Source organism: Lissotriton helveticus, chromosome 3_1, assembly GCF_964261635.1.
Source record: "Lissotriton helveticus chromosome 3_1, aLisHel1.1, whole genome shotgun sequence".
NCBI classification, from domain to species: domain Eukaryota; kingdom Metazoa; phylum Chordata; class Amphibia; order Caudata; family Salamandridae; genus Lissotriton; species Lissotriton helveticus.
Window position 1 is genome coordinate 1897889598 of NC_136061.1, and position 26651 is coordinate 1897916248.

The 26651-nt window shown below is 46.1% G+C and overlaps 1 protein-coding gene across 6 annotated transcripts in view; it reads right to left on the minus strand.

Annotated features, from left to right (window-relative positions):
• TESMIN (testis expressed metallothionein like protein) overlaps nt 1–26651 on the minus strand; it is a 1592961-nt gene that overhangs the window by 1411833 nt on the left and 154477 nt on the right. For 2 of the 6 annotated variants that reach the window (XM_078682876.1, XM_078682882.1), the window contains exon 1: nt 13280–13359. The exons of 1 other annotated variant lie outside the window; for it this stretch is intronic. The gene's annotated coding sequence lies outside the window, so the exon portion shown is untranslated. Of the gene's footprint in view, nt 1–13168; nt 13389–26651 lie in introns of those variants that run through there. 3 more of the 6 variants (XM_078682879.1, XM_078682878.1, XM_078682877.1) reach the window with 3 other exon arrangements.

Genomic DNA, 26651 nt, shown 5'->3' on the forward strand with positions numbered 1-26651 from the left:
CTACGGCGATCATGTCGCCAGTCGGGAGCTTTCCAGACCCCCGGGTGGAAACCCTTGTGGTTTATTATACTAAATGTGTACGACAAAAGCTAGATAGATTAATCTATTCTTTCCCTCTTCCCTACTTTTCCAAATTAAACACCCTTTATCTTGTAAGAAATTTTGTTTTTTTCTTTTGTTTTTATATAATTTTTTTTTTTCTAAATTGTTTCCCTCTTTTTTCCCTTCATTTTCCACCTCCTGATTTTCTTTAACATTTCTTTCTTTGCTCTTGAAAACTACTGGCACCCCGAGACCCCCACACACACCATTAATCACCTTAATACACGTGTTACTTAGATTCTGAGCTAATTATCTGACTAATTTTGCTCTCAACCCCCCCAGGGCTTTTCAGAATCCTATTTATCTTACTCAGACGTTTTCTCACGCATCAAAATAAGGAAGGAGTCGACATCTTGTACTGAATTAAAGTTATGAGTTTTGTTTTTCCAAACCACTCTCAAGAAGGCAGGGAACTTCATCTGCACCTGTGCCCCTAAGCTCCTCAGCTCAGGCATTCGACTCCCCAACTCCCACTGTCTTTGTGCTGTTATTTTCCCTACATCAGAACGGATCATGTAGTTTGCTGCACCTAATTGTAGGGATTTTTCCTTCAGAGCTTTACTCAAGATTAATTCTTTGACCGAAAAGGATAAGAAATTCACCAGGATCTTTCGTGGCTCTACCCTTCCGGAGCGCTGCCTGAAAGGATCTCTGTGGGCTCTTTGTATCTCTCTATCAAGATCAATTTCTGGACTGTCTTTTAGGACGCCCTCTCTGAGGATTTTGCAGATAAAGGCTTTAACATCCCCATTTTCCAACCCTTCAGGTATTTTCAAAAACTTCAGATTGTTCCTTCTTGAGTGGATTTCTAATCTTTCCACGTCCATCTGAAGGTCCCTGTTTCGCGCTCTTAATGTCTCAATATCTCTTTCATGTCTTTGTGAGGCTCCTTTTAAGAGACTAACATCTTCCTCAAGCTCCTCTGTGCGTTTACTGACATCCACCAATTTTTGCTCCAAACTGGCGCATAAATAGAATAAATATTAGAGTCTTAAGAGGAATTTCCATTGTTGCAATACCATGCACACAAGGATACCTACAATAAATGGAATATATTAGTCCAGAAAGAGATAATTAAAATACAATTGCCCATGTAGTATATCGGTGTAAATGTAACTAAATAGGACAGATTCATTCATTCTTTTTCCTATACTTGACTAATAGGATATCCTTGGATTTGTCCTTTTAACGAAAACTTCAGATCTTCATATTTGTTTTTATCGATCCCTATATCATTAAAATTAGGATTTTTTAGTAAGTACCTTTAAACCTATCTGTATTGTTTTATCCTACAGTTTATACCTGAATAGACCAGTATAACCCAAATCTTTATACATGTATATATTTCAGGAAAATCTACCATAAGCCAACCGAATTAAGAAAATAAGCGACTTTTTAAAGTTTGTTTCCAGACTCCACTTAATAATTAGTAAGTAGATTTATAAAGTCATTTCTATAATAGACAATACATCACTTCTTTACATATCTGCTTCCCTATATATATATCTTTTCTAATTTCTCCTTTCCCTTTTCTCTCTCTTTTTATGTTATCTACTATCTAATCTGGTCTATGTATTCTTTACTTTATCTAAAGTAATCTTTCTAGCCCACGTTTATCCATTTCTCTATATTGAAATGTATTGACAAATTAGTATGTACGCACTGGATAAATAAAGAGTTTGGTATCTTTTGCATCAAATATATGTTGCTATCCTATCACATATAAGAGTAGAGTACTCTACTAGGAGATATGGTCTAGTTTTAAATATTGTATGTTATTATATATATGAAGAATGGAGTGGTATCCCTTTAACAGACAGTATAGATAGATGTCCATAGATTTATAACTGTATAAAGTTTGTCTATTTTTAAGCTATTTTAACTGTACAGTTTATTACAAATTTGTAACAATAATTTTCTATTGTAGGTTGTGTTGTAGTAATTTCCTTAAGAAGGCGTCCACTACGCCGAAACGCGCATCTAATTATTACTACTGATTTATTTTTGATTAGATAACTGTATTGTTTTTTTCCCGATTAGATCATCACTGTCTGCTTTATTATTGATTGTATAAATTCTATTTCTTTCTGACTGTAGTTTTACCTGATTTTATAAATTGAGATTTCGAGTTATAATTGGAATGCATTATGATTATTGGTTTTAATTAATGATGTATTAAAAATATGATACTTACCTTTATGGACATTGTTATTTGTCATTGGTTTCTGTGATACCCTCCGCCTATATATTTGTATCTGCTATGATTGACTAGGAATTGTTTTCTTCACATATGTTTTATTCCCTGTCATAGGAATCTCATGATCACAGTTCAGGGGGCCTTTGTTTATTCCCCATATAGTTGTTTAGTTTGTAAGCAGTTGGCTTTGTGGTATTTACTGCTTTGAGACAACACGATTTTAGGTTCAACAATTTTAGTTAACCAACGGCTGCAGCGTCTGGCAGACTTGGAGATTTTCGGCCTAATGACCGTGCGCGAGAACTTCATGGATGGAATCATTGACTCACTGGCCCCATGGGGTTGGGAAACCAACATTTGTATTACGCGTTGTTTCAAGAGTTTAGGACCACATGGGTGTGGTTTCGAAGCATTCATTGACGCTATTTTGTTTAGTTTTGGCTAGAGTGGGGGCCGGTATGGGTACTATTCGCATGCTTTAATGCGCAAGTGTCAGTTTCACTGACATCCCCTTAACCTGCTATCCGCATGAGCCTTTTCGTGCTGCTCTCAGCAGAGGCCAATGGCTGTATGGGCACCAGGTGGCCGCTTCTCGGCTTTCACATACAACCGGGAGATTATAAGCTTCTTTAATCTATCTCGCGCACTCCGAGCACGGCCCACTGGTGTTCCTGCGTCTAGCACGGGCTGCGCTGATTTTTCAGCGGTATCTGACTAATGTATACTTCATGTCTCTTTGTATGGTTTCTTATAGGCTAGCCAATTGGCCAACCAAATGCAGGTCCATCTATCTGCCTCGATTATTTCCACTTGTGCTCGCGCAGTGAATTCTAATCCGTTCCGGTGCAGTCCCCACGGCTCACCCCCAGCGTCGCACCTCCCCCCACTCAGGCTCTCACGCACTCCCTGTGCCAGGAAAGCTCTGGCAGCCTGTTGGCTCCCTCAACATCAAAGGGCGCCGCTTTAGAGTAGTGGGGGAGCTCGCATATCCACGCTGCCCTGACGGGCGCCCTGTACAGGGCAAGCAGCAGGCTCTTTGTTGGTGTGAGATCGGATTTCCTTTGCTGTGATGCTATAATGTTATATCTGGCAACATGGCGGCCCACTATTCTGCTTTTGTTCATTCCCTCTCGGGCAAATGATTCATAGGGGTTTGTTTCGGTCATATTTAAACCTCCTCCGATTTGAACAAATGTCTAGTTCATATCATCTTTCGACACGCTGGTTTGGGTATGTGCCAGGTCCAGGGTGAGACAGGGTCCGCACCGCACTTTTGGAGGATGCGCGCGGCCGGCGGTACCGTCTCGTTCCCTCGACTGCATGGCCTGCGAGGGTTCCCACCGGCTTGCCTTCCCTGTTCAGCCGTCAATGGGGGCTAGGCACTTGTGCCCCGCGCCCCTCTGTTCTCGGTCTACTGTTTTTAGGCATTTCACCGATTTTGTGAGATCGGAGTTGGGCATCGCGGGGGCGAGGCTGGCTTTTGCAGCGAGGGTGGGTGAGCGGCATGTCTAGATGCATCAAACAGCGAACAGTACTAGAGGTAGCAAACGATGCATTACAGCAGGAAAAGGGACACGTGTGCAAGTTACAAAAGCTTACAAAGTACTAGGAGAGGTATATTACTGCAAGTAATGGAGGACCTATAAAACTAGAACAAACGTTACGTAGGCAATGGTGGCACTTATGCAAGTACCGGAACCAATCACAATGTAAGAGGTAGCAAGCAGCATGTCACAAGAGAAAAGTGAAGTGTGCATGTTACATTGAGTACCAAACACAGGTAGAAGGAGATTCCTTCGTAAATAGCAGACTCTCAAACCACAAGATCACACTGGGAGGACACTTCCATAGTCAAGGAGAATAGAATTTTCTACATAAAGGTCTCCTTTCAGTTAATAGAGAAGGCGTGTCATTTTGGAAGGGTCTTTAAAGGAGAGACGTTGAGGTCAGTTTTTTAGGCCTGAGAGGCGGAAGTGGTTATGGGATGAAATGTAAACAACGTGCATCGGTCATCCGACTTAGCATTAGAACAATTACTTCGTATTTGCCCCACCCAACTACTTTCGAGAATGGATTTGGTCGACCTAGTTCTCGTAACTGGCAAACAAGTTTGGCCTTCGTTGCACGGTGCATTGATGGCCCCTGTCCCAGCGCAGTGAATTCATTTGTTATTGAAGGGGGTTTTTATGGTTGTTTTGCTTCAAATGCAGTACCCGCAATGGAGAACCACCCTCCTCACATGAAGTATTAGCAGGTATAAGGGCCATAACACTCTGGGGGGTGTGGGGCTGTGGGCACAGCGGGGGCTGTGCGTAGGTCACCATAGGGGGTGTTGCATGTCCTCAAGTCTCAATACAAGGGGCCGTTACTGGGGCATGCTCTTGCTTTTTATAGCGTGCAAATCTCATGCATATGTATGTACGGGCATGGTATATCACAAGAACTGCATATTACATACTCCACCAGTACCTCCAGGAGACAGGCATGCCCACTTCGCACATTTCGGTGGAGGGCTAGCATTTCCGGGGGGCTACTACCGAACCAGGGCATGGGTGGCTCAACACCAAGGGTCCCTTTCGGGCAGCAGATAGGGTTACCTGGGATAGGACCACAGCAATTAAGCTTGAGGGGATGGTAGGGGTCTCCCCACAGGGGATGCAGCGACTGCCTCTGACTTTTTCGACATTGGTACATTGGGACTACAGGATGACTATTTCTTTCTTGTAGCACCACTTTAGATCTTGTTTGCAACACGATGTCGAATGTGGCAGGGGAGAGACCCTATCATACTTCACCCCTGCCTTAATAAGACCCAGCAATACACAATTTGGTTCCTTTAAACATGCAATTTTGTTCCAGTCTCCTGGATAGCAAAATATTTTATTGCTTTCAACCTGATGCACCAGGGAGCCTCTCAACGATGGCGGGGTAAAAACTTTCACAATTTGGTGTTATGGGGCATGCTCGTCTTAACATATAAATGTTAGTGGACCGCTGCACTCGAAGGTAGAAAGTGTTATCCAAAGGTAAATATTCTTCAATGGTAATAGGTGCGCAGGAAAACACCTTCTGGGTCCAAAAGGTGTTGTAAGTCTAAGAGCAAAGTACGCCTTACAGCTAGTAAGGACAATTCCTGGGCACTCTGATGTGCACAAAAGTGCGTGATTCAAGTTAACACTCCTTCAAATAAATGTCTGTAGTCATGGTAGTTCAAAGGTTTACTTCAAAAAATTATTATTATCCATGGTAACGATACAGTTCAATTTTTCAAACAAATTCCATATTCCTTCATATGGTAATGTTGTAATTCAAAACATAGATCAAAGGGTCGTGGTGGTAATTTTAACTCCGTGAGTTAGATGATCCCCGATGCATTTCGTGCATAGGATGCACTTCTTCAGGGGGAATCAGTGATAGGTGCTAAGGATTCATTTCGAGATTCAAACGGTAAGCTCCGGTTCGAGGTACACGAAACCCGGGTTTCGTGTACCTCGAACCGGAGCTTACCGTTTGAATCCCGTAACGAACAGCCAAGTCTTGAGCTGCTTCCTGAAGGCAAGGTGGTCCTGGGTCAGGCGGAGGTGGGTCGGGAGGGAGTTCCAAGTCTTGGCGGCCAGGTAGCAGAAGGACCTTCCTCCTGTGGTGGCTCTTCGGATGCGGGGGACGGCGGCGAGGGCGTGGCCGGTCGATCGGAGCTGGCGTGTGGGAGCGTAGAAGTTGAGGCGGCTGTTGAGGTATCCTGGGCCTTGGTTGTGTAGGGCTTTGTGTGCGTGGGTGAGGAGACGGAAGGTGATTCGCTTGTTGACCGGGAGCCAGTGCAGATCTCTCCGGTGTCCGGAGATGTGGCTGTGACGGGGGATGTCCAGGATGAGTCGTGCTGAGGCGTTCTGAATCCGCTGGAGTCTCTTCTGGAGTTTGGCGGTGGTTCCGGCGTAGAGCGAGTTGCCGTAGTCCAGACGGCTGGTGACGAGGGCCTGGGTGACCGTCTTCCTGGTCTCGGTGGGGATCCACCGGAAGATCTTACGTAGCATGCGCAGGATGTTGAAGCATGACGAGGAGACGGCGTTGACTTGTCTGGTGATGGAGAGGGAGGAGTCCAGGATGAAGCCCAGGTTGCGTGCGTGGTCTGTTGGTATGGGTGCGCTGCCCAGGGCGGGGGGCCACCACGAGTTGTCCCAGGCAGAGGGTGAAGATCCCAGGATGAGGACTTCCGTCTTGTCCGAGTTCAGTTTCAGGCGGCTGTTCGTCATCCACTTGGCTACGTCTGTCATCCCTTTGTGTAGGTTGGCTCTGGCGGTGGCGGGGTCGTTGGTGAGGGAGAGGATCAGCTGGGTGTCGTCGGCGTAGGAGATGATGTTGAGGTTGTGTTGGCGTGCGATGGCTGCGAGGGGGCTCATGTAGACGTTGAAGAGGGTTGGGCGAGCGAGGAGCCTTGAGGAACGCCGCAGATGACTTCGGTGGCTTCTGATCTGAACGGGGGGAGGCGGACTCTCTGTGTCCTTCCGGCGAGGAGCGAGGTGATCCATTCCAGTGCCTTCTCCTGGATTCCGACGTTGCTGAGGCGCTGCACTAGGGTACGGTGGCAGACAGTGTCGAAGGCCGCGGAGAGGTCTAGGAGGATGAGGGCCGCTGTTTCTCCGTTGTCGAGCAGGGCTCGGATGTCGTCGGTGGCTGCGATCAGGGCGGTCTCGGTGCTGTGGTTGGCCCGGAAGCCAGACTGCGAGAGGTCGAGGGATCCGTTCGTCTCGAGGAAGGCGGCCAGCTGCTTGTTGACGATCTTCTCGATGACTTTTGCACGAAACGGGAGCAGCGAGATGGGGCAGTAGTTCTTGAGGTCGGTGGGGTCGGCTGATGGCTTCTTAAGTAGAGCGCTGAGTTCGGCGTGCTTCCAGCTCTCCGGCAAGGTAGCGGTGTCGAAGGAGGTGTTGATGATGTCCCGCAGGTGGGGTGCGATGACAGCGTCGGCCTTGTTGAAGACGTGGTGAGGGCAGGGGTCGGTCGGAGATCCGGAGTAGATGGAGTTCATTGTGCGGATGGTGTCTTCGGTGCTGATCGGGGTCCAGGCACGGAGGGTGGGGGTGGGGGGCGGTGGTTCAGTCGTGGCGTGCGTCGGTTGAGTGCTGAAGCTGTTGTGTATGTCCGCGATCTTGTTGTGGAAGTAGGAGGCGAGGGAGTTGCAGAGGCCATGCGAAGGGGTGATGTCGTTGTTTACGGCGTTTGGGTCTCATGCACATGTTTCTATCAGGTGACGCTCATGCCTCCTCTTGATAGGGATCGTAGGAGTGCTTTCAATACTAGTGCGAAGAACTGTTGAAGGAATTTTGTTTCTTATTATTTCTACCTAGTAAAAGATTGCGACCTCTGTCCGTCTGGACAATTCATAACGAATATAGTATCCATTGTGTCTATATTGATTGCTGTGTGAATATTTCTTGTGCATGGGACCACTGTTGGTTTCAAAAATATGTTCCCCGAGGTCCTGTGCTGACTCATTTGGGCGCCCTTGTTGACCTTTAAACATTCGATACTAGTGCAGCTAGTATTATTGTGTTAACAGTTTTAGAATTGTTAAAATCAGCTATTGTTGAATTCCTTTAACTAGCTGGGCAAAAATATACCTGGGCACACTAATTAATTATAATTTTATGTCATGACATCCACCTGTGTCGCACAAGGGGGGAGGGGCCCTCTCGATTTTCCCTGCATATTTAGCGGTGGGGTACACACTTGCCATACTGGTAACTTTTAACCCTGCAAGGTGAGTCAAGCCTGGACTCCCGGAGGTGCGGCTATGGCCCGCCACTGTTTTGGCAGAAGCAAGTTCATCGGTGCTCGATTTTACAGGGTGGTTGTTTCTGGTGTGCGGCACCGTCCCTCTATTGTCATCTTCAGCACTGTCTGGCTTTCAGAGAGGACCGCTCGACGCCACGGAGTAAGTCAAGATCATTGGTGACTTTGCCTGTGGATTTATCGGTTTGTTTAATTTCTAGTGCCCAGATTAAATTGGACACTTATTGGCACGTTACACCCAGTTTGGGTTGTGTCTTAGCAGGTTGGCCTGCAATTGGTTTGGCTGGGTCTTTACTTGTAGGGCCCAGAGGGGGCAGGTATATCGGTCTTTATGCAAACTGCAGGGGAAAAACCAATGTCACTCTTTGTGCACTGAACATGGAAATGTCACACAAAGCAGTTGAACCCGTGTATCTCTGAAAAAGGGTGGCTAGTTCGTGGTTGGCTATGCAAGAAAGCTTTAATTGTGGCTTCTTCATCTTGTGCAACTAAGCAGCATTGACTATGTCAACAGATGGGCTGATGGAAGTGTAGTGCTCCTTTTGTAAGAAATATAGGGCGGCTATGGCATAGCAGCTATATACCAGGCAATATTCAGCACATCACCTGACAAGATGGGTAGCCCTGCAGATCAGATGGGCCTGCATGAGCCACACATTTAACTCATACATTCTGGCCCACGCCGAGACACTGACATAGTTGTACCACAGCATTGCCAGTTTTCTATACTCTGGCAAATTGGCACTATGGTGACGCATTGTCAATTTGCACAGAATTTTGGGCCTGCATTAGCCACACATACCGCCTCCAGTCTGATCCCACTAAGACCTTTCAGCTCTAGCTCCACTGTGGTTCAGGCTGATACATTATAGCCTCTACTTGTTTAATATCGTGGGACACATGCTGGCACATATGCGGCCATGTAGGCGATTGCTTTGGCTGTTTTTACGTGTAGGGTCCGCAAGTGGCAGGCAATTCCCACAATCTATGTTCTACAACAGGGGTTGACACGCAGTGGAGGGCCCTTGGCTAGGTGCTTGGGTAAGCTTTTCACCAAACAGTATCTATTTAGTTGTTATTCAGGTACGAAAGTATGGATTCCTTTTGCAGTGTTCACATGCCAGGAAGTAAGAGTGAGGAAGTATTAGTTCCCCTAGTTGCACAGCATGTATATACAGTTGTATAGGCTGTTTTTTTTTTTTTTGTTTTTTTTTAAAAAGCTTCATTGGGTCCAACGAAGGCCAGGCACAGGGGGACGACTTGTACAAGTGGCAAACATGAGGAGATCCTCTACACAGTGTTATAAGGGATGTTGCCTGAGCAAAACTCAAACTGGCCTTATACGCTTGATGGAGAAGCTTGCGGCCAGCGGTGGGCTGCCCAACTAATGTAATAGGTTATGGGGGCAGGCATGCACTAAGACGGATCCTCGAGTTCAGCCAAAACAGTCAAAAGACCCGTTGGCGTTCCCACTGCTCCAGATGGGTCAAGTTTCGTTCTGGTAGTTCCCCCCCCTTACTCGGCTGGTACACTGGGACTCCCGTGCATATGTCACACATCCCATGGCACAACAGTCACTACAAGGTGGGAACGGCCATTTACAAGCATTGACAGGACAGGACTAGCCACTCACATTAACTGGTAACTTTTAAGCAAAGGTATGTTACAAACACTGACTGGGTGTGCGGGGCCCAATGCCATTAACCAAAGCTGCGAGGGGGCATCAGGCTGTCAGATGTCTTTGAGGGACGGAGAAGGGCATCAGGGGCCTAGTGCATAACGCAGTATTTGCAGGGATACAGATGGGTCCCAGCGGAGCCCCCAAAGGGATTACAGGGAAGCAGGTGACACAGAATCTGGTGGGCCGACACCGTTCTGGTGGAAGTATCAAGGCACACACAGGTTGATAGCAGGGACCGGGAATCTGTGTCCGGTCGTAGGTTCAGCTAGCAGGGTAGGTTGCGCAAGTTGGCCCTTTATGGAAGATTCAGTGCCTATCAACAGGCAACACACTCTCTCCCTCCATCATGTTGTGACACCAAGCTGTGTCGCCAGGGAGCTATGGATAAGTATTGTTAAATTTGTTTGGGCTATGGGGCAAAGCATGCACCCTAGAAGAAGACCACAAGGGAATTGGCCACCCGTTGGTAACAGGTGAGCTTAGTGGTCTGATTTCACACCCTTAGCTCCCGTGGCATGGTGCTCTGTCGGGGACAAGTGAGGCAGCTGGCTCGCAAGAGGTTTTCTGCGCCATGCGTAAAATTGTGAGCAGAGATCTGGCTTTATATGACATGTGTGCTACACGCCAAATTCCCAGGGTGTTTCAGGACGATTGGGTAAGCGGTCTACTTTTTGCATGGACCTGTTTTTTGCTGGATAGGGAAGAGGCCCTAGTAATAGCAAGTAAGGAACAGCTAGGAGAAATGCCGGCCTTGGTGGGGGGCCCTGGCTATGACGGTCACCACACCCAGGGCTGTGGCAGAGTTACAGGGTGATCCAGAGGCGGAAAGGTACCCGGGAGTACCCTCTTCGGGAGCACAAAGGATGCTGAGGCCTAATATCCCCAGAAAGTCTGTGCGGTGGACCCTGGGGCGCGACGGCGCCCCGCTATCCTACGGGCGGTTGGAAACCTGTACAACCGGGGGTCGCTTGAACGCTCCGCCCCTCGTAAGGGGGGGGGGTGAGCAAGAGGGTGGACCAATGGTTCATCGGAAGTGGGAGGGGCTGTCTCCTAACCACAACCGCTAAGCACCGATTGGCTAAGGCCACGATGCAAATTGGCCCATCAGGTGGTAGGCCGCGAGGGGCGGCTTGCCTTTGGATTGTCTGTAAGATAACCCACCTTGTTGGCATTTGTGTATGCTAATAAACCTGCAGCAATTTTTCTCCAACAAAAAAGTTGTCTTGTCTGCTTATTTACGCGACATGCATGTTGCTGCGAGAGGGCTGGTGAGTGGGCCGATATTGGCACTATGTTGCATACAATATTTCAGCCGTCTCCACCTCTTCGCTAGTGGTGATGGCAATTCCCAGCTCACTCTGGAGATCAGCTCAGGCGAGGGCTCTCCTCGCCTGAGCTGATTTCCGGAGTGATCTGGGAATTGCCATCACCACAAGCGAAGAGGTGGAGACGGGTGGAATATTGTATGCAACATAAGCAGGTGTATTGTACATCTCCTCCACTCAAAAACGGTTGCTCTGCTGCCTGATTTGCTGGATGCATAACACACAGCCCCCAGGCCCCGGGGGAGCAGGAAATGCCACTCACCACATTCAGCTGGCCCACACGAGTCGCCCTCCACGGTCAGGTTTCCGCTGCCCAGGGTGGCTGCCAGATATTTCGGGAGCTCAGCGGCAATTCAACTAGTTGGGCAAAGCAAGGAGCCAGCAGTACACCTCTACGTGCGTCCGGCCTCCGGCACTATGCGCGCGAGGAAAGCACTACACCTCAGTTGGCACCGAGGCAGCCCCCAATTCGAAATGGTGGATCATCGTTTCACAGGACCGCTCTCGCTCCTCACACGGCCCAACCGAAGCAGCACGGCAGGAACAATCTCGAACCTCAGGAACGCACCAGCAGCTTCACATCCATTTCCAGCTCAATACCGATCTGCACGCACCTTAGATGGCTGCACACCAGAGCTGGGGAACATGGAAACAGGCCACTTAGCTCAGCGAGTAAAAATGTCCGCAATGTGCAGTATTGCCTCGCCGGGCAAACACTACAGGATGCAGGAATTTTGCCATGGGTGCCACCTCGCAGGCCCTCCGTTTGAGCCCAGCCGCCAGTTACGTCCTGTGGGCGCAGCCCCAATATAGTCACCAGGCTATCTACAATCGTCGAAACTGGGCAGAAATCCCCAACAGCGGTAACAACCAAAGCGCAGCGCTGTCCACTTCAGTCTCTAGTGTGGCAGTCCCATTTGGTTCTTAGCTATGCAAGATTATGTAGGATATTATTTGCGGCAGGCAGAGCACTCTCAATGAGTTGCCATCTTGCTGCTCAGTCAGCCACACCCCGGCATTTGAAATACTTGATTGCAGAGGTGGGAAGATCCAAACAGCTGGGACCTTATAACTGACACCACTGTGTCCCTTACCACGGGCAAGACTGAAAATAAATGTCTCCATGGCAAAGGGCACGAGTAAGGAGCACAGTTATTGTCGCAATGTGAGTTAGTAAAATATTAGTGCAAAAAAGTGCCATTCACTGCATTTTAATAATCAGGGTACCAGTGATAGGAGGGATGATTGGAAAGACAAGCACTATTATACTGGTGGCTCTCTAATGTTGAAAATGTCTCGTCCCAGCTGACAGACCCAGCAGTGAATGAAAAATAGCTTTGCAAACAGCATAGCCTATGTTAGGTGAAAAACAGCTTTGCTACTGGAGGACAACCTCATATAGTGGTGGATAGAGATACCCTAGAAAAAGCCAGAGGACAGGGATTGCCAAATATGCGCCCCACACCTAATAAATTGGTAGAGCAGACATCCTGTGATTCTCTGCAAATAACGTAAGCTTCCCGTGCCTAAAGGAAAACACAAATGTGATCTTGTGTGATAAGGATGCCCTTGTAAAAGCGCTCCAATCCCTTCAGGTCGAGTTCTGCTCCATAAAACTGAAATAAAAAAAAACATGTCTAAAAAACATACCCTGTTGCTATTAGAAACTAACAGGAGGAAAGTATGTTGTTTTCAGTTTGATGGAGCAGAAACTGACCCGAAGCGATTTGAGCGCAATTAATATATAGATCAGAAAGGATAAAAAGTGAGAGGTACATGAGGCAGTTTTTAAACGTCAGCTGTTGCATACATTTTAAATGTCCAAATACGCAGCTGCCTAATTTTGGGTAAATACAACTTGCCTCTGCTTATCTCCAGAATAATGCCAAGAGTGAGGCCACAAACCAGGAAGATAATTACAGCAGAATTAAATAATACTTTAAAAGTGATGCAATGTCACAATAAAAAATAACCTCCTGGAGCTGGAGTGCGAGGAATGTGTGCTCAGTGAGTTAATTTGGCCCCCCTTTCGGACTACAATCCGATCCCACTATTTTCCTGACCACGCTTTACCTCAAAGTAATTCGGAAACAGGGGCTTAATGCGACATCCTAGAGCTGCTAGTTGCTGAAAAACGCATCTGAGAAGGGCAAAGAGGAGCAGTCATTTTCCTATTTCGCATACCTCTTCGGTTTTCCGGTGTACCGTAAACGGCCTCGCCTGTTTCTAACAACGTCGGCACTGGTAGGTGATGTCACTTCCTGGGTGACGTCCCTTCTGGCGCCACCGGAAGTACGCCCCTAAAGTGCTATAGAAACATGCTTGATAATAGCATGTGTCCTCTAGGCCAATTGTACATTGGTGGTCCCTCTGTTGCAGGTGGAGTTAAAAGCGCGTGGTGCAGTTCCATGAAATCTAAAGAGAGTTTCAGAAAACAGGTTTGAATTCCAGCGCTCCGATTTAGTTTGTAGAATTCAGATTTTTTTCTAGCAAAACTAACCTTATTTTTATTTTCTTTACACTAAATGCCCTTAATGAAAGTTAATTTGAGAACGTATTTCTCTCAATGTTTTCGCTGTCTGCAAAACTTTTTTTGTGTTCTCACGTCTAGATTGGAATGCGCAAGAACGAGGGAATGGGTGCAAACCAGGAAATGTGACATTTGTTTTCAGAGCAATGCAACGGTAAATTATTATACGTGCGCATCAAGTGATGATTCATACATAACATTTTAGAAAAAGAAAGTGTGATTTTTAGAAAAAAATTCAATTTAAGCAAATGCTAATTGAGGTGTTGCATGTGCATAAAAGAAAACTTCCAATGCAGCTGTCCTTTAAATAAAACATTATCAACTTGTTCATGCAGACCCTGAAAAAGTTAAAATATCACAGCTTCTGCATCTAATAAGTGCATTACTGCTAATGACTGCATATTTCGATGTTTAACACTCTGAAGCCCTCCGGTTAAATACCAACGACCAGTGTCGGATCTTCATAGAAAAACCCCAATTTATGCAAAACACCTTGCAGCACACACAATTTTGATGCAGAGATCGCAACACCAGTGTCATGTTCCATGCCTATGGAGGTCAATATTGTAAATACAATGTGCCCGAATCCATCATTTAACCATTGAAAGACCGGAAAATGCATACATTTATGGAATTCATTGGTGTGGGTTTAGCGCATTCCAACCAAAGCATTAGCCTCCGCGGTGCACCTGAGCGAAGGGGCATATCAGAAAACGATGCCAACAAATTGTTAATATATAATCCAACCACAACATGTCCATGGGTAGAACAGGCTCTGACACAGCACATGACACCAATTCCTCGAAACCACTGAATTTATTCCTATACTATAGCCAATATTGCTCGTTTCGGCTGAGGCACCGGCCTTTTTCACATAAATTGGGCACCAAATTGAGCTTGCCTTAAATAGCGTTACACATATCACGTGTTGCATGGATATAAAAGAAAACTGCCAATGCAGCTGTCCTTTAAATAAAACATTATCAACTTGTTTAACAATGTCCATGCAGACCCTGCAAAAGTTAAAATATCACAGCTGCTGCATCTGATAAATGTATATATCTATTAATTCCCAGAAAAAAAACAAAGGATACACAGACGTTATAGTTAGGCTCAGATTTTACACACACAACACCATAGCAATTCAGCAGTTAGGTAACTATAACTTACAAAACACAGACAGAGTAGTAGAAAGTCAGAAGCTAGGAAGGGAGGACAGAAGCACAAAAGGAGGAGGACATCCAAATACAGGAGTCAAAACAAGATCCATGACCATAGTGACTAAAACTGGGTTGCTTTTGTTGTCACAAATAAATTGACAAAAAGAGGACTTGTTTTTAAGACCACTTAATTAGACTTCAAACATTTCTTCTGATACTGATAACACCAAGCCTAACATTAGTGGTCTTAAAAACAAGTCCTCTTTTTGTTCTGAGAAAAGCAGCATGCCCCCTGAGGTTCTTGTATTTGAAGACACAATCTTCAGGGAAATAGACAAAACTGCAGCAAGAATGAATACTTCCATTTGATGAAACCAAACATGTTTTAGTGACCCTTGACATCGAGGCGCTTTACACAAACATCCCTCAGGATGAAGTGCTGTTGGTTATAAAAGACGGTCCTTGAAACCAGATCTAGGCCGCATGGCGTCTCTACAGAATTCACAGTAGCATTAGCCACATTATGCTTCAAGAACAATTTCTTCGCCTTTAATGAGAACTTTTCTTTGCAGGTCAAAGAAGAAGTGATGGGATGCAGTTTTACACCAGCGGTAGCAAACCTGGTGATGTAATTCTTTGAAAAAAGATGTCTATACACCAATGGCAACCCCTTTGAGGTTAATATGACACACTGATTTCGTTACCTCAATGACATCCTGATGTTCTGGGGAGGTGAACAACCTTAGAGTGATTTATAGAATGGCTCACCACACGAACACTAGACTTTAAGTTTAGCATGTCATGCGACAATAAGAAAATCAATTTTCTTGACCTCTGGATAGTAAGTGACAAAGGACACCTAGAAGTCAGATTTTTTACCAAGTCAACTGACCGCAATACCCTCTTACATTTTTCAAGTGGACATCCACGCATTATGAAGGAGAATTTACCTTACGGGCAATTCCTCGGTATTCAGAGGATTTTTTCACGTAGAAATGACTACTTTCAAAATGCTACAATTCTGATTAAGAAATTGGTAAACAGAAAGTACCCAAAGAAATTGGTCAAAGCAGCATTGGAAAGGACCTGGTTTATGCCAAGAGAAACACTGCACACCCCGAAAGTACATCAAGAGACCAAACGCCTCACATGTGTCCTTACATACAATCCCAAGGCCTACAAAGTTAAAAGAATAATTCAGAGAAATTGGGAATTTTGAGCCCCTTGGGCATTCCCAAATCTATGTTCCCTTTCCTAAAAGGTAACACGCTTTGCAACCACCTGATCAAAGCTGCACGCTCCAAAGAAAATCAAATTCAACTGCGCAAAATTTTAGGCTTGCCACCTGTGAGTGGCCATTTCAAATGCAATAATTGCACTACCTGCCAGTTCACAAATAACACTAAAACTTTCACTATTAATCTGTCTCCGTGCAAATCTGTATATATGTTCATTATAGTATTTGTCACTCTGATGGTCTGAAAGCGATAAGATGGTTCTTGGGCCAAGAACATCCCAAATTCACCCAACATAATGAAATGCTGTTAGACATGATCTCGTACTGCCTTCATAATAACATCTTTATATTTGGAGGGCAGCTGTACCAACAAAACCGGGGTGCAGCAATGGGTACGTGCTTCGCCCCCAGCTACGCAAATCTCTTCGTTGGCTGGTGGGAGAAGCACGTAGCCTGGGGGGAAGCCAATGACCAATGGCTGGACAGGATCGTACTTTGGTCACGATATATCGATGACCTCTTTATTATATGGAGAGGCGATCAATCCTCGGCCGAGGAGTATATCACATCTCTGAATAATAATCAATTTAATCTGATATTTACAGGTAACATCAGTAATAGTACGGTCAACTATCTGGACCTACACGTCTATATTGAAAACAGCACCTTACTAACCCGTCTTTACAGAAAACCAACTGCAGGAAATGCAGTCCTGCATGCAGGCAGTCATCATCCCATTAGGCTGATAAAAAGCATACCCTATGGGGAACTGTTGCGCTTGAAGCGCAACTGTACCACAGAAAGGAGCTACACAGTTGCTAGAAATGAGGCACTGGATCGCTTTAAAGATAGAGGATATAGGAAAGGCGATTTAAAAACTGCTGAAGAGAAGGTACAGGTAATTGAGAGGAAAACATTGCTGTCCTCCAGAAATAAAACAAAGAGGACCAATGATAATACTGTACGAATGATCACCATGTACAATGGTAAATCTGCCCAAATAATTCAAATATTTAAAAAGAACTGGCACATCCTCCAAACCGATAATGTACTTAAAAACCATATCCCAGAACGTCCTCCCATCACATACAAAAGATGCCCTTCAATTGGAGACCATCTAATACACAGTCATTTTACTAATCCCAACACAACACATATTAAACTTGGGATAAACGGCTTTTTTCCATGTCGGAAATGCAAAGCTTGTAAATTTAGTAAAAAGGTCACCACTTTTGAAGGTAGACCAGGGGACCCTAGGCCAATAAGAACAATTAAACAGTTTTTCAACTGCAACTCTGAATATACCATCTATTGTCTTATCTGTCCGTGTAAAAAAAGATACATAGGCAGTACTAAGAACCCCACCAAAAAACGAATATTGGAACATATGCGGGCCATTTCAAATAAAGACCCAACCTACCCTGTCGCAAGACATTTTGAAATATATCATCAAAGTAACAGGGATCTGTTACAGTTCTATTGTATTGACGGGGTAGACAAACATGAAAGGGGTGGAGATAGGTTGAAAAAACTTAGAGCAAAGGAGTCCCGTTACATCATCGAGTTGCAAAGCATGAGTCTGGCTGGACTCAACAACGATGAGGAGCTTTGGACTCATCTTGAGTAAACAATAGTGATGAAAATGTCGAGAGAAAGAATAACAGTATTTTCCAAATATTTCCCTCTTTCCTTTTTCCTGTAAAATTTACTGCTCAAAATGAAAATAGAATCTTCTAAATAAAATAACAAGGAGCAGTTACTACTAACTAGACAAAAGTTAAAAGCCCATACAGGGCACAATTCTGAAACCACAGTTGGGTTCATGATAATGAAACTTGCTATTACATATGAATTCATTGTATATACTTGTTTTCTTTTTCCTACTGTGGTTAAGACAAAAACAGGCGTTGTAAAGTGAAATTGATGAATTGTTTTATAATATATACACGCTCTGAAATGAAATTTTTCTTCGTTTTTCAATTATGGTTTAAATTAATTTGTATGCTTTGCACTTGCACTTTAAAATGAGTTTAAGGATGTTTTTGTATAATATTAACCCGTTACAAGATGGCCGCCTTGTAAATTACATCATTTGAGGTTGGTGGAAAGTCCATCTTTTGTTTTCATGGCTATGACGACATGTGAAGGGTTTAAAATGGTTGTTTTTCACAATTGTAATCGACATTGAAAAAGCCGCGAGGCGAAACGCGTCTGTCGATAGGGGGGAGAAGGCTGAGCACCGAATAAAGCATCTGAAGCTTTTACTAAGAACCCCGTGTGTGCTTTTCATTGCAAGCTGAAGGAGTGCCTGCTGTTCGAGGGATATGTTCATTATACATGTAAATAGGCTTTTCAGATACCCTAATGCTTTCTAATCTGTGCATGCAATATGAAAGTGTTACGTTAGTTTTACATCATGGCACCATATAACAATCTATCAGTATGATTAACCGAACTTCACTGTCTGCCTGCACATTCCAATATGGCCACATCATCTCACCTCCAGCTCCGTTTGACACTTCCCCTTATTAGTTTGCTAAGCTGAGACTCCTCTTCTGCCCTTGTTTGTTTCAAGATGCACCAGTGGGTGCTGATCAGGCGACAGCACGATAAACCCCAAAATGGGTTTTGAGTGCTCTGGATTCCTGACGTCGTGCAGATGCCCTCCAACGAGCGACTGCATTGGCGGCAGATTCCTACAGATCCACTTTGGAGCCTAGCCACCAGTAAGTGGCTTCGGCATTTTTCATGTCTCCATGGAGCTAGTATTTCTCTGCCCAGTATATGGGTTCAACCTATGTTTATTTACCATGATTGCAGGTGTCTCGTGCAGAGTGAGAAGTCTTTGCTCCCTTCGGTACACCATTTGCTTGAGCCTTTAGTCATGGAAGGTCTACCTGACCCTGTACTTTGCCCCGACTTGCCTGGTGTGATTAAGCTTGATTATTTGCATGCTTCCTCTACGAAGGCTTACTTTTTGAGCTGCTAAGGCCCTGCTCGGGCTCATTAATGCTTCCATCCTTTTTTGGCGCCTTAGCTTCAGTCTGTACAGCATGCTCAGAACACAGTTATGCCAGGTATACAGGTAAACCTTTTTTGCCGGTCTACCAGTTTCTTGGCCGATCTTAGGCTGAACTGCACGTCATGCCCTAAGCATTCATTCTCCTTGTGGCAACCCAGTGGATTTAGGTCTGGTGTGATTTTGTAAGTGCTTTTGAATCCACAGGAGACATTTATTTTGCCCTTCACCTGTTAATTGCTATCCACCATGACTACGTACTATGCAATCTAAGTATTAGGGTGTCACGCACTAAGGTGTTTCATGCATGTTGTACATGTTGATGTAGTAATATCCAATACCACCACTTTGTAAAATCCATTCACTGCAGTTTTTCCATTAATGATGAGCTAAGTATGTTTGCACGGTACAATCTCTCTGCATCCTTCATAGGACGGTGGTTCAGTCGTGTTTAAAGGTATTCATTCACTCAGCACTTTATGGTTCTGCATGTCAGTGCCTTACAGGTACCCGCTCTGAGTTTGGAATTTATCAGGATGCACCGTAGTTGTTTATCATGCCTATAAATATTCTAACTGCTTGTATATATTATTTCGTTAATGACTTAATTTTCCTCCATTTTATCCTGAAGAGGCTCATTACCATTACAGCCGAAACACATCGACATTCTAGATCGGAGGAGCTCTGTAAAGTAGAATAGTGTTAAGTAGTATTTCGAACATACATTAAAGTAGCAGAGGACATGTGTGTCTTCTTGTATGTACTCAGCTAAAGACTACCTTTGGACTCAACTGTGGAGAAAGCCACATATGTTCAAATTGATTGGAAGATTGAAAAGAAGTCTTAAGGCTGCCATTTCAATTGTGTTTGTACCTGTTTGTATACAATAGTATTGTGATTGTGTAATTTTTTCGCTCGATTTTATGTTAATACCATTTCATCTAGTATAACGTCATCATTTATGTCAATTTCTATTTTAATCTACATGTCTGTCCTAGGTGTGAGTACCCATAGTACAGTTTATGGAGATTGCACATCAGAAAATAATACATCTTTGCTGGTGGTAACTATACCAATATACACGTTTTTAATGAAAGTTTTCACCTTTAAAGCATTGTTTGTCAATTTAGTTCCACATTATACAATTTTTTCCTTTGTATTTTTGTTCTGAGGCCCATGAATACTGGAGTCACTTGGGCAAACCTCTATAGTATCCTATTGTAGTATGCCAAGCAGACAAAGGGGGAATGTTGTGATTGATTTTAAGAATTATTAAATGGAAGTTTACAAACAGTTCATTGCTGTAACTGTTTATGTCAAATGCTCACGTAATCTGTACATGAATACTCAACACAAATGCCAGATAATGGTATTGAAATAGTTTGAAGAGAGTTATTTTGATCAAGAAGAATACAGGTATTTGGTGGTAAATAATCCAATTACACCTATAATATTTTTCTGCCAAAGATACACAAACGATGTACCAATCCACCATGTAGGTCGATCATATCCGGTATTGGCTCTTACACTGAGAAGATGACCGAATATATAGATATCAATCTAGCCCCCATTGTCACAACACTATCATCATACTTTAGAGATATTCAAGATCTTCCATGCAAATTGTCCGAAATTTCCTGGGAAAGCTCATACTTGTTGGTGTCTACCAACGTGAAGAGCTTCTACATGAGCATTTCTCATAAAGATGGGCTGAGAGCCCTTTAATATTTCTTTTCAATTTAATCTGCAAGCCATTACAAACATGTGCAGATGCTACTTGACATGACTGAATTTGTATTGGGAAATAACTACTTCTTGTTCCTAAAGGATTTCTTTCATTAGTTGCGTGGTACGGGTACGGCAGTTGGTGCCAGGTTTGCTCCCTCTTATGTCATCCTTTTCATGGGTTGGTTTGATAAAGAGCATGCATGGAATGAAAAATTACACACAGGATATCAGAAGGATCTCATCTGTTATCAGTATATAGACGATATCTTTCTTATATGGAATGGAAATGCTAATGAACTTAAGGATTACAATACCTTTTTCGAATAGCAAGACACTTCATGTAGAATGGTCATTGGAGTTTAATTAACATCAAATCATGTTTCTAGATCTTGAATGAGACACTACACAGTAAATCGTTTCTCAAACCCAGTGCGACCAACAGTGCCTTACATTTTAGTTCTGGATATCCTATTAGACAGAAATCCAATATTCTGTTCGGTGAACTATTGCAACTCAATCATAATTGTAGTGATCCTCACAATTTTGCTTTACAAGCACAACACACTATCCGTAGATTCAATCAGCGGAGTTATCCTGCTAAACATTTAATGACAGTTATGAAGAACAATAAGGAGATAACAAAGAACTTCTCTTCTTATCAACAGCACACTTAAGGCCAAAAAAGAGCATGTACCACAGACAGACACGATTTATTATCAAATGCTGTGCAGAAAATCAAAAAAAAATTAAGATTCTGTCTAAACAATGGGACATCCTAAAACTGGATAAAGAATTAGGTGCAATTTTACCTAACCGTTCTCTGATTACATTCAGAAAAGCTGATCCTCTAATAACTGTTCTGATCCCTAGTGATACGATACGGTATTCAGAGGTCACAACAAGAACATGTTATTTTTGTTTGTGTTTTTTAACATGTTTTTAATGCATTTTTCCAAAGAGGAACAGAAGCCATAATGCGCACAATGCAGAATATGTTGACACAATATTGACATGCAGAAAAGCATGACAAATGACAATGATAAATATGTCATTGACAATAATAAAGAAAACAAAAAAATCACAGTACAGGTACATACGATATTGAATATTAATGGATCAGTTCAACACAACTGGCTAACTGTCGCAGCAATTATTTTAGCAATGGGAGACACATCAGTCAGTGAGTTCAAGGTGGAACAGCAAGTAGGAGCATAGTGGTTGCCAAATATTTTTGGGTCGGGAGGTGGGAGGTAGTAAGGACGCATAGATATCGCTGGTGGTGTCGCTATACATCAAGTCTTTCAACCAGGCTTTCACCATTGGCGGTGCAACTCCACCCCAATGCAGGGAAACCTGTCTCTTGGCCAACTAAAGCACAATTGACGTAAAGCGTATGATCCCAACACGCAGTGGGAGAACATACCCAAGCAGTGCCAGGAGTGGCAAGGGCATAAGATCGGTCTCGACCATTAGTCCTAATTGTTCAAAAAACACTTCCCAGAAAGCCAGCACGCCAGGGCAATTCCACGCTAAATGAATAACATCAGCATGCTCCATCGCACACCTCTGGCAAATATATGGATTAGTGTGATCCATCTTTGCAAGCAGCACCGGGGTGACATAAACTCTATGTAAATACTTAAAATGTAAAAGCTTGTGCTTGTAATTATTGGCTACATAACAAGTCTGCTCACAGCAATAGATCCACACCTTGTCTGTAAAAGGGTGTGCCGGGTCCCCCTCCCAGGCTGCCCGCACCCCCCCGCCCATTGCCGGTCGGAGTGTCAGCGCAAGATGATACAGTCTAGAAACTGGATGTGTACTGTCGGGTGATCTAATTATTGTGGTGAGGGGTGGAAACTCAGGGGGTTCCGTCGTCATGGGGCAGAGTGCCGCGACCAGCGAGGTCTGCGTTCTGTGCACCAGGAAGCGGTCTAATGTGGACCCATCACAGTCCTTTGGCAGCTCCGTCACTAAGCGCATTTGTCAGTCTTTAAACATGTCACCTACCATTTGGAGCAGACAACAAGTGAGCGTGCTGTGTGTTAAGGCCTCAGTGGTGGGAAACAGCCGCGGGTTATCTAGAAGTGTCAGGAGCAGAGAATACAAACACTCAGATCTTAAATATTTGCGGAGACGCCCCCAAGCCCAGCTTGTGGTATGCAACATATGAACCTCAGCTGGAGTCCCTGTGAGCCCAAGCGGGAGAATAGTGGAAAGAGGATAAGGGCTGGCCTGAGTGTACTCAGGTTTTAGAAACTGCATCTGGGTGATACCAAAAATAGGCATAATGTGTCTGTGCCACTAAATAATATAAATAAAAGTCAGAAACTCCTAACCCACCCCGTTCAAAAGGCTGAGTGAGTTTCTGCCATCCGACTCTCCCTTGTCCCCCGCCCAAACCAGCCGCATCAGCATGCCCAGGAGGGTATTAAAAATGGTTACAGTGGGGGGGGGGGGCTTGGCAGGAGCGTCAAGGTGGAGATCGCAAATTAGAAGTGCTCCGGACCCCTCCGTCATCCTCTCCTAATCTGCCACCAACCGGGAATCTTTGGACCTGAATTCTGACTGCCGGTGTCTCCCGGGCTGCGGAGCCCCCGTCGGCAGCCGTATTGGGGCCATCTGGACGCCACAGACGGTCCTTGCTCCAAGAGCCCTGCCTCGAGGCGATCCTAAGATTACGGCCCGCGGTGCTCAGCTCCTGAACTGACTGAACACTAAGCTCTGGACCTGCGTGCAAAGTTAGGCCAAGAGTGGGTCCTTGGGGGCTTGATCTATGGTGCCCCTCCCCTAGAACCGATACCGGTGGCAGCTCCTGGGGTGCTGTTGATCTGGGCAGTGCAATCTGCTGTCGGTCGGGCGGTAGTGCAGTGTGGTGCCCCGGTCCCGGCCCCACGTTGGTGCGCAGCCAGGCGGTACTTGCCTTGATCCTGCTTCGGGCCGGTCTCCAATCCTGGAACTGACGGCTGCTGCTCTGGGAGTTGGCCTGTACTGACTGGAAGCGGTGCCGCCTGCGAGGCCCTCGGCTGTTGGCAAGATGACGGCCAGAGAGAGGTGAAGCTTCTTCCTCTCCGGACATCCTCCTACACATTGTAGAGGGTCCCTGTGGCGCTGTTACATCTAGCTTGTTCTCGGCCGTCGACCGGGCGGCAGCACAGAGAGGCGCTACTCCTCTGGCTCCATTTGGATGTTCTGTTTTTGCGGACCTCACTTTACCCTGGCTGGCGGTTTGATCCGGGCCCTGGGACGAGACCTCTGGTCCCGGGGCCAGGTGGAGCACTAGGTGGGTATCCCTGAGCTCACGCTGCCCTCGGCTGTCCTTCGGACGGTGGTGCGGGGGTTGCTAGACCCTTCTCACCCCTCCACCCCCCCCCCTGGACTATGGAGGTGAGGAGCGGGGTCGCCCATTAATTCTCCTCTATTACCGTGATTGACTGGCCTGGGTGGTGAAGGCTTGGCCGTCATTCAGGGCGGCGGGGGGGTCCACCTCCTCTCGGGCCTCTTCCACTTTCACCCTGAACTGAGACTCTGGCAGTGCGGGGGCCCTCGTGCATACTGTATGGGTACGGCCATCGCATTGGGTGGCGCTGGTGAACAGTCCTGTTGTACCTTCCGCCCTCCCACCCTCTGGTTGGCCCTTCCACACGCTCCTTGGGGCTATGCTCTGCTCTCTCACCTAAGTCACACCTAGAGACTTGGTTCTGACGTTAATCCCATATTACCTGTAGCTCTTTGCACGTTAAAATTTCAGAAGAGGGGGCGTACGGCCCTGCCTGATGGGTCTAGTGTCCGTTGACTGACCAGTGGAGTGCTGGGAATGATCTGGCCGTTCTCCCCCTCTTTCCTCCTTGTCCTCCTCCTCAGGGGCTTTTTCTTCCTCCTCACTGACAGTCGGGGACATGTTTGAACCCCCTACTTTGCTGTGCGACAGCAATGGGCCGAGACAAGGCAGCCAAAACCCCTGTCACCCAGACTAAAATAGACCGATTCACCACCACGGACTCTGGGGCGACTGGAGGACCCACGGATAAAGATACTCCACCCGCTGCGGACCTGTCCACCATCCTTCAAGCCATCCACGCCTCACAATCCTTGGTGGAGGCCAAGATTGCCGAAGTCCGGTTCGACATGACCCTCATCCTGCAGGACCTTCGAAACGCCACGGCCCGGTTTAAGAAGCTGAATCCCGCATCTCCACAATGGAGGATGAGGGCCAGAGCTTAAATGCCAAGTCACTCATCTCCAGTCTCACACCCAGGAGCTTCTTTGGCGGGCAAAGGATGCCGAAAATAGGTCCAGTCGTAACAATCTTCGCTTGGTGAGACTTCCGGAGGATGCGGAGCAGGGCCGGGCGGTGGATTTTGTGGAGCAGTGGTTGAGCTCCTGGATCCCCGAGGGCTCCCTCTCCCCATGGTTCACTATCGAACGTGCTCACCGCTCACTTGCGCCTAAGCCGCCTCGGGGTCACCCTCCAGACCGATCATAATACAATCCTAAACTTTAAAGATCGCGATTCTGTTCTGGCCGAAGCCCGGAAGCAGTAACACCTCAAATATGAAAATCAGCCGGTCATGATTTTTCCCGATTACACCTGTGAGGTCCAGGGCCAGTGTCTGTCTTTTTGGGAAGTCAAGCAGAAGCTGCGTGCTCAATATACAATACAGGCTCCTCTTCCAGGCTCGCCTGCGAGTGGTGTTTTCCAATAGAACCCTCTTCTTTGATACCCCAGAGGAAGCATGGACATGGGGAACTGAGGACCACCCCCTACAGACGGGCAACCGGAATCCGCCACCTGCGAACACCGCTGGAGGTGCATGCCGAGAAGTCCCGCCCCCTCCGCCGCCGCAACCCAATCAGTTGTGCAGGTGACGAGGTCAGAGGCGGGCCCGCTCAGACTTGCCATTGGGCCCCTCTCGCCAGCCGACGCCTGGTATGCTCCATGGGGGCCACCTAGTCTTGCAGCGGTCTGGATCCTCCAGCCGCTCAGACCCTGGGGGTGCTTCACCTCGGATATCACTGCTGGACCTGCCTGACACAGATCTCTCTCGTAGCCCCACGCTTCTCAAGGGCCCCACATGAGCCCGTCTTGGCCTTCTTGCTACAACTGGCTCCGCAACCAGGGACTACGCATCAGCTCATCAGTACTTTAATTCCCAATGGACGCATCTATCAACATCCTAATATGAGAAGGGGTCCACCACGATTCCCCATTCCCAAGCGTTCTAGTTTAGTTCTCCCTTAGTTTTCCACTGTTAGGGCGACAGATGCTTCTGTTCCTGAAGTATAGGGTGGGGGGTTGGGTTGTGGAGGGGGGACTGTTGTCCCGAGTAGTATTGTTGGTTTACTTTGTTTATTACACCAGCACTTTTTCTCATTTCCGAGGCGAACACACAGAGCCTGACGCTATTGATTTGCGCCGCTACCCCACATAAGCACACCACCTTGCTTGTGCCCTTTGCCCAAGCCGGATGTCCAACCCTCCTCCCAGTCTCCCCATGTCTGACAGTCATACCGGGTTGACCCCGCTCCACATCATGTCCTGGAATGTGAATGGCCTCTTAGATAAGGTCAAGCTCACTGTGGTCCTGCGATATGCCCAGCAGCACACTGTGAACATACTGATGCCCCTTTCTGGCACGCTATGGTTATGGTGGGGTCTGGCACTGGCTTTACCCGAGGTTCGCGAGGGGTGGTTGTCTTGATACGCCGCGCTCTTCCCTTTGTGGCACGTAAAGTAGCGCATGACCCCGAGGGATGCTTAATTATCTTGGAGGTACATATTGGTGACCGGTCCCTGAATCTAATCGCTGTATACTCCCCCCCCTCTTTGCTGTCCCCCACACTCCAACATCTTGCCGTACTGGTAGCTGCCCTGTCCCCCG